Genomic DNA, 9,599 nt, shown 5'->3' with positions numbered 1-9,599 from the left:
TCTCAGAATAACCCTGGTCTTCTCAGAATAACCCTGGTCTTCTCAGAATAACCCTGGTCTTCTCAGAATAACCCAGGTCTTCTCAGAATAACCCAGGTCTTCTCAGAATAACCCAGGTCTTCTCAGAATAACCCTGGTCTTCTCAGAATAACCCTGGTCTTCTCAGAATAACCCTGGTCTTCTCAGAATAATTCACTGTGGAAATGTTTTGACTCAATTAAGTTTTTAGGTTCCAGTTTTGATTGCCGCCTTGTTGGGTAAAATAGATGGGGGGGGGGATTATTTGTTTTCTGTATTTCTTTCTCCTTATTTCTCTCGTCAAACTCCTACACCATGAACTTTCACCCTAGCATGTTGTTCTAAACAAGCACCTGAACACGTTCTTCCTCAAATCAATTATACTCCCTTAATCCATGTTAGTATATACATTACATAATTTACACACAGAATGAGTGTGTGTGTATGCGTGTGTGTGTGTGTGTGTGTGTGTGTGTGTGTGTGTGTGTGTGTGTGTGTGTGTGTGTGTGTGTGTGTGTGTGTGTGTGTGTGTGTGTGTGTGTGTGTGTGTGTGTGTGTGTGTGTGTTTGTGCGTGTTTGAGTGCTTGTGACCCTGTGTGCCTTGTCACACTCATCAAGTTTATTTTCATCACAGCAGGAGAGAGAATCTTTAGTCGCTGTGGAGCCAGAGCGTACTGAACCTACTTCACTCTGTGGATTCTACACACTTTCATCTCAACCAGGAACAATAGGGCATGCATTATTGTTAATTTTGTCACATACTGGCAAGCGGGGGGTGGCAGGTAGCCTAGTGGTTAGAGCGTTGGGCCAGTAACCGAAAGGTTGCTAGATCAAATCCCTGAGCTGACAAAGTATATCTATGTTGTTCTGCTCCTGAACAAGGCAGTTAACCAACTGTTCCTATGAGGTCATTGTAAACAAGAATGTGTTCTTCACTAACTTGACTAGTTAAATAAAAATACAATCAAGAAATGCATGGCTGTGTTGTGTAAGTGACTCTGAGAGTGTGAAAGTATGGTGCTGGTATCTAACCATTGATCGTGACAGGCTTTGTTTGACTTTCCCTTAGGTAAACATTCCAGTTGTATCCCTCTGTCCATGTAGCACCATGCCACTCCACTGGGCCTCGTAAAGCTGTGGTGCAGCTGGCCCAGAACACAACTGATGAGGGGGCTTTCATCCTCTCTTTCCATTTAGCCTTTATCTTTGATGAGGGGAATCAGAGATAAGGCTGGACTTGCCATGAGAAAACAGAGGGAGACACATGAAGCCGGAGAGGAGGAAAGGAGGAGAAGAGGAGGAGGATGTAGGTGTTCTGTTTCAGGATCCTGTCGGACTTAGTGAGGAAAGGTTGTGAAAATAACACTGGAGTCAAAAGCTGAGTATGAGACCCATGTGTGAAATCGCCAACAGAGGGATTAATTGAGACAGTGAAAGAAGCATTAGAGTGGCGGGCGGGGTGGTAGGAGGACCACTCCTTTAGGAGGACCACTCCTTTCATATGTGTGAGCCAACCCAATGCTGCACAAGTCTTACAGAAAAATGTCTGTCCCACTTTTGGAAGAGAGGGGGTTTCAAGGATTCTTTGAGAGTGACCTCATATAGCATGAATAAAGTGGAAAATAAAATACAATAAGGCTTTATTCCAAAAACACAAACTGAAAGGTTTGATATTTAGGTTTCGTTGCTGTGTGGCCTTAGGTGGTTTGTGAGGGATGTCATCACGCAAGCAAGACAATAGACACTGTATGAAATTCAAATGTATGATCCCACTTCAAATCAAATCAAATTGTAATAGTCACAGGGACCTTGTAGACCTTGAAATGCTTACTTACAAGCCCCTAACCGACAATGCAATTTAAAAAATACGAATGTGAATAAGAAATAAAAGTAACAAGTAGTTAAAGAGCATTGCCTTTAAATTGATTACCTTGGATCAAAAGTTTTGGGTAGCCTCCCACAAGCTTCCCACAATAAGATGGGTGAATTTTGGCCCATTTTTCTGACAGAGCTGGTGTAACTGAGTCAGGTTTGTAGACCTCCTTGCTCACCCAAGCTTTTTCAGTTCTGCCCACAAATGTTCTATGGGATTGAGGTCAGGGCTTTGTGATGGCCACTCCAATACCTTGACTTTGTTGTCCTTAAGCCATTTTGCCACAACTTTGGAAGTATGCTTGGGGTCATTGTCGATTTGGAAGACCCATTTGAGAACAGGCTTTACAGTGGGGCAAAAAAGTATTTAGTCAGCCACCAATTGTGCAAGTTCTTCCACTTAAAAAGATTTTCTATGGGGTTGAGATCTGGAGACTGGCTAGGCCACTCCAGGACCTTGAAATGCTTCTTACGAAGCCACTCCTTCGTTGCCCGGGCGGTGTGTTTGGGATCATTGTCATGCTGAAAGACCCAGCCACGTTTCATATTCAATGCCCTTGCTGATGGAAGGAGGTTTTCACTCAAAATCTCACGATACATGGCCCCATTCATTCTTTCCTTTACATGGATCAGTCGTCCTGGTCCCTTTGCAGAAAAACAGCCCCAAAGCATGATGTTTCCACCCCCATGCTTCACAGTAGGTATGTGGTTCTTTGGATGCAACTCAGCATTCTTTGTCCTCCAAACACGACGAGTTGAGTTTTTACCAAAAAGTTATATTTTGGTTTCATCTGACCATATGACATTCTCCCAATCTTCTTCTGGATCATCCAAATGCTCTCTACAAACTTCAGATGGGCCTGGACATGTACTGGCTTAAGCAGGGGGACACGTCTGGCACTGCAGAATTCGAATCCCTGGCGGCGTAGTGTGTTACTGATGGTAGGCTTTGTTACTTTGGTCCCAGCTCTCTGCAGGTCATTCACTAGGTTCCCCCGTGTGGTTCTGGGTTTTTTGCTCACCGTTCTTGTGATCATTTTGACCCCACGGAGTGAGATCTTGCGTGGAGCCCCAGATCGAGGGAGATTATCAGTGGTCTTGTATGTCTTCCATTTCCTAATAATTGCTGCCACAGTTGATTTCTTCAAACCAAGCTGCTTACCTATTGCAGATTCAGTCTTCCCAGCCTGGTGCAGGTCTACAATTTTGTTTCTGGTGTCCTTTGACAGTTCTTTGGTCTTGGCCATAGTGGAGTTTGGAGTGTGGGTGTTTGAGGTTGTGGACAGGTGTCTTTTATACTGATAACAAGTTCAAACAGGTGCCATTAAAACAGGTAACGAGTGGAGGATAGAGGAGTCTCTTAAAGAAGAAGTTACAGGTCTGTGAGAGCCAGAAATCTTGCTTGTTTGTAGGTGACCAAATGCTTTTTTTCCACCATCATTTGCAAATAAATTCATTAAAAATCCTACAATGTGATTTTCTGGATTTTTTTTCTCATTTTGTCTGCCATAGTTGAAGTGTACCTATGATGAAAATTAGAGGCCTCTCTCATATTTTTAAGTGGGAGAACTTGCACAATTGGTGGCTGACTAAATACTTTTTTGCCCCACTGTACATTTAGGTAGAGTTATTAAAGTGACTAAGCATAGATAATAACAGAGAGTAGCAGCAACATAAAAGGGGGGAGGCAATGCAAATTTTCTAGGTAGCCATTTGATTAGATGTTCAGGAGTCTTATGGCTTGGGTGTAGAAGCTGTTTAGAAGCCTCTTGGACCTAGACTTGGTGCTCCGATACCGCTTGCCGTGTGGTAGCAGAGAGAACATTCTATGACTAGGGCGGCTTTGGATGGCAGGAAGCATGGCCCCAGTGATGTACTGGGCCATACGCAGTACCCACTGTAGTGCCTTGCCGAGCAGTTGCCATACCAGGCAGTGATGCAACCGGTCAGGATGTTCTCAATTGTGCAGCTGTAGAATCTTTTGAGGATCTGAGGACCAATGCCAAATCTTTTCGGTCTCCTGAGGGGAATAGGTTTTGTTGTGCTCTCTTCACGACTGTCTTGGTGTGCTTGGACCATGTTAGTTTGTTGGTGATGTGGACACTGAGGAACTTGAAGCTCTCAACCTGCTGAATGGGGTTGAGCCTGGCCCTCCTGTTCCTGTAGTCCACAATCATCTCCTTAGTCTTGATCACGTTGAGGGACTTAATGATGGTGTTGGAGTCGTGCCTGGCCGTGCAGTCAAGAGTGAACAGAGAGCAGAGGAGGGAACTGAGCACGCACTGAGGGGCTCCAGTGTTGACGATCAGCGTGGCGGATGTGTTGCTACCTACCCTCACCACCTGGGGGCGGCACGTCAGGAAGTCCAGGATCCAGTTGCAAAGGGAGGTGTTTAGTCCCAGGGTCCTTAGCTTAGTGATGAGCTTTGAGGGCACTATGGTGTTGAACGCTGAGCTGTGGTCAATGAATAGCATTCTCACGTAGGTGTTACTTTTGTCCAGGTGGGAAAGGGCAGTGTGGAGTGCAATAGAGATTGCATCATCTGTGGATTTGTTTGGGCAGGTTACCTTAGTGTTATTGGGCACAGGGACTATGGTGGTCTGCTTAAAACATGTTGGTATTACAGGCTCGGACAGGGAGAGGTTGAAAATGTCAGTGAAGACACTTGCCAGTTGGTCAGCTCATGCTCGCAGTACACATCCTGGTAATCCATCTGGACCTGCGGCCTTGTGAATGTTGACCCGTTTAAAGGTCTTACTCAAATCGGCTGCGAAGAGCGTGATCACACAGTCGTCCGGAACAGCTGGTGCTCCCATGCATGTTTCAGTGTTCTTTTCTTCGAAGTGAGCACAGAAGTAGTTTAGCTCGTCTGGTAGGCTTGTGTCACTGGGCAGCTCTCGGCTGTGCTTCCCTTTGTAGTCTGTAAAAGTTTGCAAGCCCTGCCACTTGCCATCTGATTGGTTGAAGAGAAAATCACATGATCAGTCCCTGAACAAACCTCCATGTCTGAATACCATCATAAAATGTACATTTACAGTATTGTACACTTGTACATTTAGGCTATATACAGTACATCTGTATACATTTATAATACACTTACATTATACTACACAGTGAGCAATGGAAGACAATAATACCACCAGCAAATCTTTTCAAATATATTCAATAAAACATTTTATCTAAAGCCTTATTGGTTTTTGCATCTGTAACCTTTCTTTGTGCAGTCATATCAAACTGGACTGTGTTGTTTGCTGTGACATTTTCTGACATTTGAGCATATGAACAAACATTTCAGATGGGACAAGAATATATAATCTGGACTAGCATCAAGATAATCCCTAAAACTAACAGTGAAGTTTGTGCTTGTGTGACTAGGATCGATATAATAGACAAGATGATCTTTTCACAGTTGAATAACAGGTTGGTGGAGTAAACAAGCCTTCTGTTCAGGCAGATGGACGCACTCACTCACACGCACGCACACACGCGCACACATACACGGACAGACAGTGGCCCTCTGCTCGTCACAGGGAAAGACATATACAGTGCCTTCGGTAAGTATTCAGACCCCTTGACGTTTTCCACATTTTGTTACATTACAGCCTTATTCTAAAATGGATCAGATATTTTTTTCCCTTATCAATCTACACACAATGACCCATGATGACAAAGTAAAAAACAGGTTTTGCAAATGTCTTAAAAATAAAAAACATAAATACCTTATTAGACCCTTTGCTATGAGACTTGAAATTGAGCTCAGCTGCATCCTGTTTCCATTGCTCATCCTTGAGATGTTTCTACAACTTGATTGGAGTCCACCTGTGGTAAATTCAATTGATTGGACATGATTTGGAAAGGCACACACCTGTCTACAGTGGCTTGTGAAAGTATTCGCCCCCCTTGGCATTTTTCATATTTTGTTGCCTTACAACCTGGAATTAAAATAGATTTTTGGGGGGGTTTGTATAATTTGATTTACACAACATGCCTACCACTTTGAAGACGCAAAATATGTGTTATTGTGAAACAAACTAGAAATAAGACAAAAACATTTTTTTGGAGCATGCATAACCATTCACCCCCCCCAAAGTCAAAGTCAATACCTTGTAGAGCCACCTTTTGCAGCAATTACAGCTGCAAGTCTCTTGGGGTATGTCTCTATAAGCTTGGCACATATAGCCACTGGGATTTTTGCCCATTCTTCAAGGCAAAACTGCTCCAGCTCCTTCAAGTTGGATGGGTTCCATGTGTAAAGCAATCTTTAAGTCATACCACAGATTCTCAATTGGATTGAGGTCTGGGCTTTGACAAGGCCATTCAAGAAATGTAAATGTTTCCCTTAAACCACTTGAGTGTAACTTTAGCAGTATGGTTAAGGTCATTGTCCTGCTGGAAGGTGAACCTCCGCCCCAGTCTCGAATCTCTGGAAGACTGAAACAGATTTCCCTCAAGAATTTCCCTGTATTTAGCACCATTCATAATTTCTTCAATTCTGACCAGTTTCCCAGTCCCTGTCGATGAAAAACATCCCCTCAGCATGATGCTGCCACCACCATGCTTCATTGTGGGGATGGTATTCTCGGGGTGATGAGAGGTCTGGCTTCCGCCAGACATAGCGTTTTCCTTGATTGCCAAAAAGCAAAAGTTTAGTCTAATCTGACCAGAGTACATTCTTCCATATGTTTGGAGAGTCTCCCACATGCCTTTTGGCGAACACCAAACGTGTTTGCTTATTTTTTTTTAAACAATGGCTTTTTTCTGGCCAGTCTTCCGTAAAGCCCAGCTCTGTGGAGTGTGTGGCTTAAAGCGGTCCTATAGACAGACACTCCAATCTTCGCTGTGGAGCTATGCAGCTCCTTCAGGATTATCTTTGGTCTCTTTGTTGCCTCTCTGATTAATGCCCTCCTTGCCTGGTCCATGAGTTTTGATGGGCGGCCCTCTCCTGGCAGGTTTGTTGTGGTGCCATATTCTTTCAATTTTTTAATAGTGAATTTAATGGTGCTCTGTGGGATGTTCAAAGTTTCAGATATTATTTGATAACCCAACCCTGATCTGTACTTCTCCACAACTTTGTCACTGACCTGTTTGGAGAGCTCCTTGGTCTTCATGGTGCCGCTTAGTTGGTGGTGCCCCTTAATTAGTGGTGTTGCAGACTCTGGGGCCTTTCGGACCTGGTGTATATATATTGAGATCATGTGACACTTAGATTGCACACAGGTGGACTTTATCTAACTAATTATGTGACTTCTGTTTGGAAGTTTGTAACCGTCAAGACTCTTCCTTGAGCTGACTCCTCACCAAACTAAGCAATCGGGGGAGAAGGGCTTTGGTCAGAGAAGTGACCAAGAACCCGATGGTCACTCTGACGGAGCTCCAGAGTTCCTCTGTGGAGATGGGAGACATTTCCAGAAAGACAACCATCTCTGCAGCACTCCACCAATCAGGCCTTTATGGCAAAGTGGCCAGATGGAAGCCACTCCTCAGTAAAAGGCACATGACTGCCCGCTTGGTGTTAACCAAAAGGCACCTAAAGGACTTTCAGATCATGAGACAAGAGTCTCTGGTCTGATGAAACCAGATTGAATTCTTCTGCCTGAATGCCAAGTGTCACATCTGGAGGAAACCTGGCACAATCCCTGAGGTGAAGCATGGTGGTGGCAGGATCATGTTGTGAGGATGTTTTTCAGCGGCAGGGACTAGGAGACTAGTCAGGATCGAGGGAAAGATGAACGGAGCAAGTACAGCGAGATCCTTGATGAAAACCTGCTCCAAAGCATTCAGGACCTCCGACTGGGGCGAAGGTTCACCTTAAAACCAGACAACTACCCCAAGCACAAAGACAAGACAACGTAGGAGTGGCTTTGGGACGAGTCTCTGAATGTCCTTGAGTGGCCCAGCCAGAGCTCAAACCCGATCTAACATCTCTGGAGAAACCTGAAAATAGGTGTGCAGCAATGCTCCCCATCCAACCTGACAGAGCTTGATGATCCAACCTGCAGAGAAGAATGCCAGGAACTCCCCAAATACAGATGTGCAATCTTGTAGTGTCATACCCAAGAAGACTCAAGGCTGTAATCACTGCCAAAGGTGCTTCAACAAAGTATTGAGTAAAGGGTCTGAATTTGCAGTTTTTGATTTGTTATTATGGAGTATTATGTGTAGATTGATGAGGGGGAGAAACAATCTTATCAATTTTAGAATAAAGCTGTAATGTAACAAAATGTGGAAAAAGTCAAGGGGTCTGTATACTTTCCGAATACACTGTACATATCACAGACATCTACATATCACAGACATGTACATATAACAGACATATACATATCACAGACATCTACATATCACAGACATCTACGTATAACAGACATGTACATATAACAGACATATACATATCACAGACATCTACGTATAACAGACATGTACATATAACAGACATATACATATCACATCTATGTATAACAGACATATACATATCACATATATGTATAACAGTTACAGTGAGAGAGACAGGAATGGCTAACACCCAAACTATCGAGGATTGAACCGGATGTAGACGTGATGTGGGATTTGGACATGAAGCTAGTGTTAGGGCTGTTGTTGAGGCTAGGGTAGGGTTGAACCAGATGTGGACATGAAGTGGGATTTGGACCAGATTTGGGGCGGCAGGTAGTGGTTAGAGTGTTGGGCCAGTAACCGGAAGGTTTTTGAATCAAATCCCCGAGCTGACAAGGTAAAAATCTGTCGTTCTGCCCCTGAACAAGGCAGTTAACTCACTGTAAGCCCCCATTGTAAATAAGAATTTGTTCTTAACTGACTTGCCAGGTTAAATTAATAAACATTTAAAAAATGAAGCTAGGTCTAGAGCTGTTCAACCTTAGCCTCAACCACAACACTAACTGCTGCATGTGTGTGTGTGTACTTCTTATGGTGGCTATGAACATACAGTACTATTTCTGTTGTGTGTTACAATGTGTTATTTACACATGCTGTGTGTGTGTGTGTCACATTCTTGGGGGCAACAGCAGGCCCTCACCTGTCTGGGCTCCACTACAACAACGGGCTCTGGTTTCCCCACTGAGCCTGCTCCAAAGCCCTGTCATAAACAGCATAGGATTAGACAATCAGAATTTGTGCCTTCTTGTCTTTCTTTAGGGACGCGACACCAAAATGGACACCTTCTGTTTGGACAATATTCTGCAGTTGGCAACTGTGGTGGCTAAGCTAACCTCTGTGTGTTGCTTCTGGAAGTTAACAGAGAGAGAGGAGGAGGGGTCATGTACTAACAAACTGTACTTATTCTTCCACAAATGATGAGCAAACAACCAGTTCTGACCAACAGTCCTTTTCTGGCTGGGTAGGACCTAAATCCAACAGATCCATTTGCCTTGGTCATTGAGAATATATCACAACATTGGCTTGGTCGTTTCCCTCCCCAAGAGCTTGAGAATGGAAAGGCATTTGTAAATGATTAGTGAGTTTATGGAGTGTTGGATGGATGTATACAGCCAGCCCATGGGTGGATGTATAGTCACAGTGAAAGGTAGCATTATAAATGAAGCTGGTCATTAACCCCACTGGACCACCATTAGACATGCACTGATACTTCTGCAGGGAAAGGGAGGGGGGAGGGGAGTGTGAAAGATGACTCTTATTTCCTCTATGGGGAAACACCCAGTCATTTCAATATCCTGGTTAATCCAATCAGAACATCT

Source organism: Oncorhynchus mykiss, chromosome 2 (genome assembly GCF_013265735.2).
Source record: "Oncorhynchus mykiss isolate Arlee chromosome 2, USDA_OmykA_1.1, whole genome shotgun sequence".
NCBI lineage: Eukaryota > Metazoa > Chordata > Actinopteri > Salmoniformes > Salmonidae > Oncorhynchus > Oncorhynchus mykiss.
The sequence above is the reverse complement of the archived record's forward strand: the minus strand, read 5'-3'. Positions refer to the sequence as shown.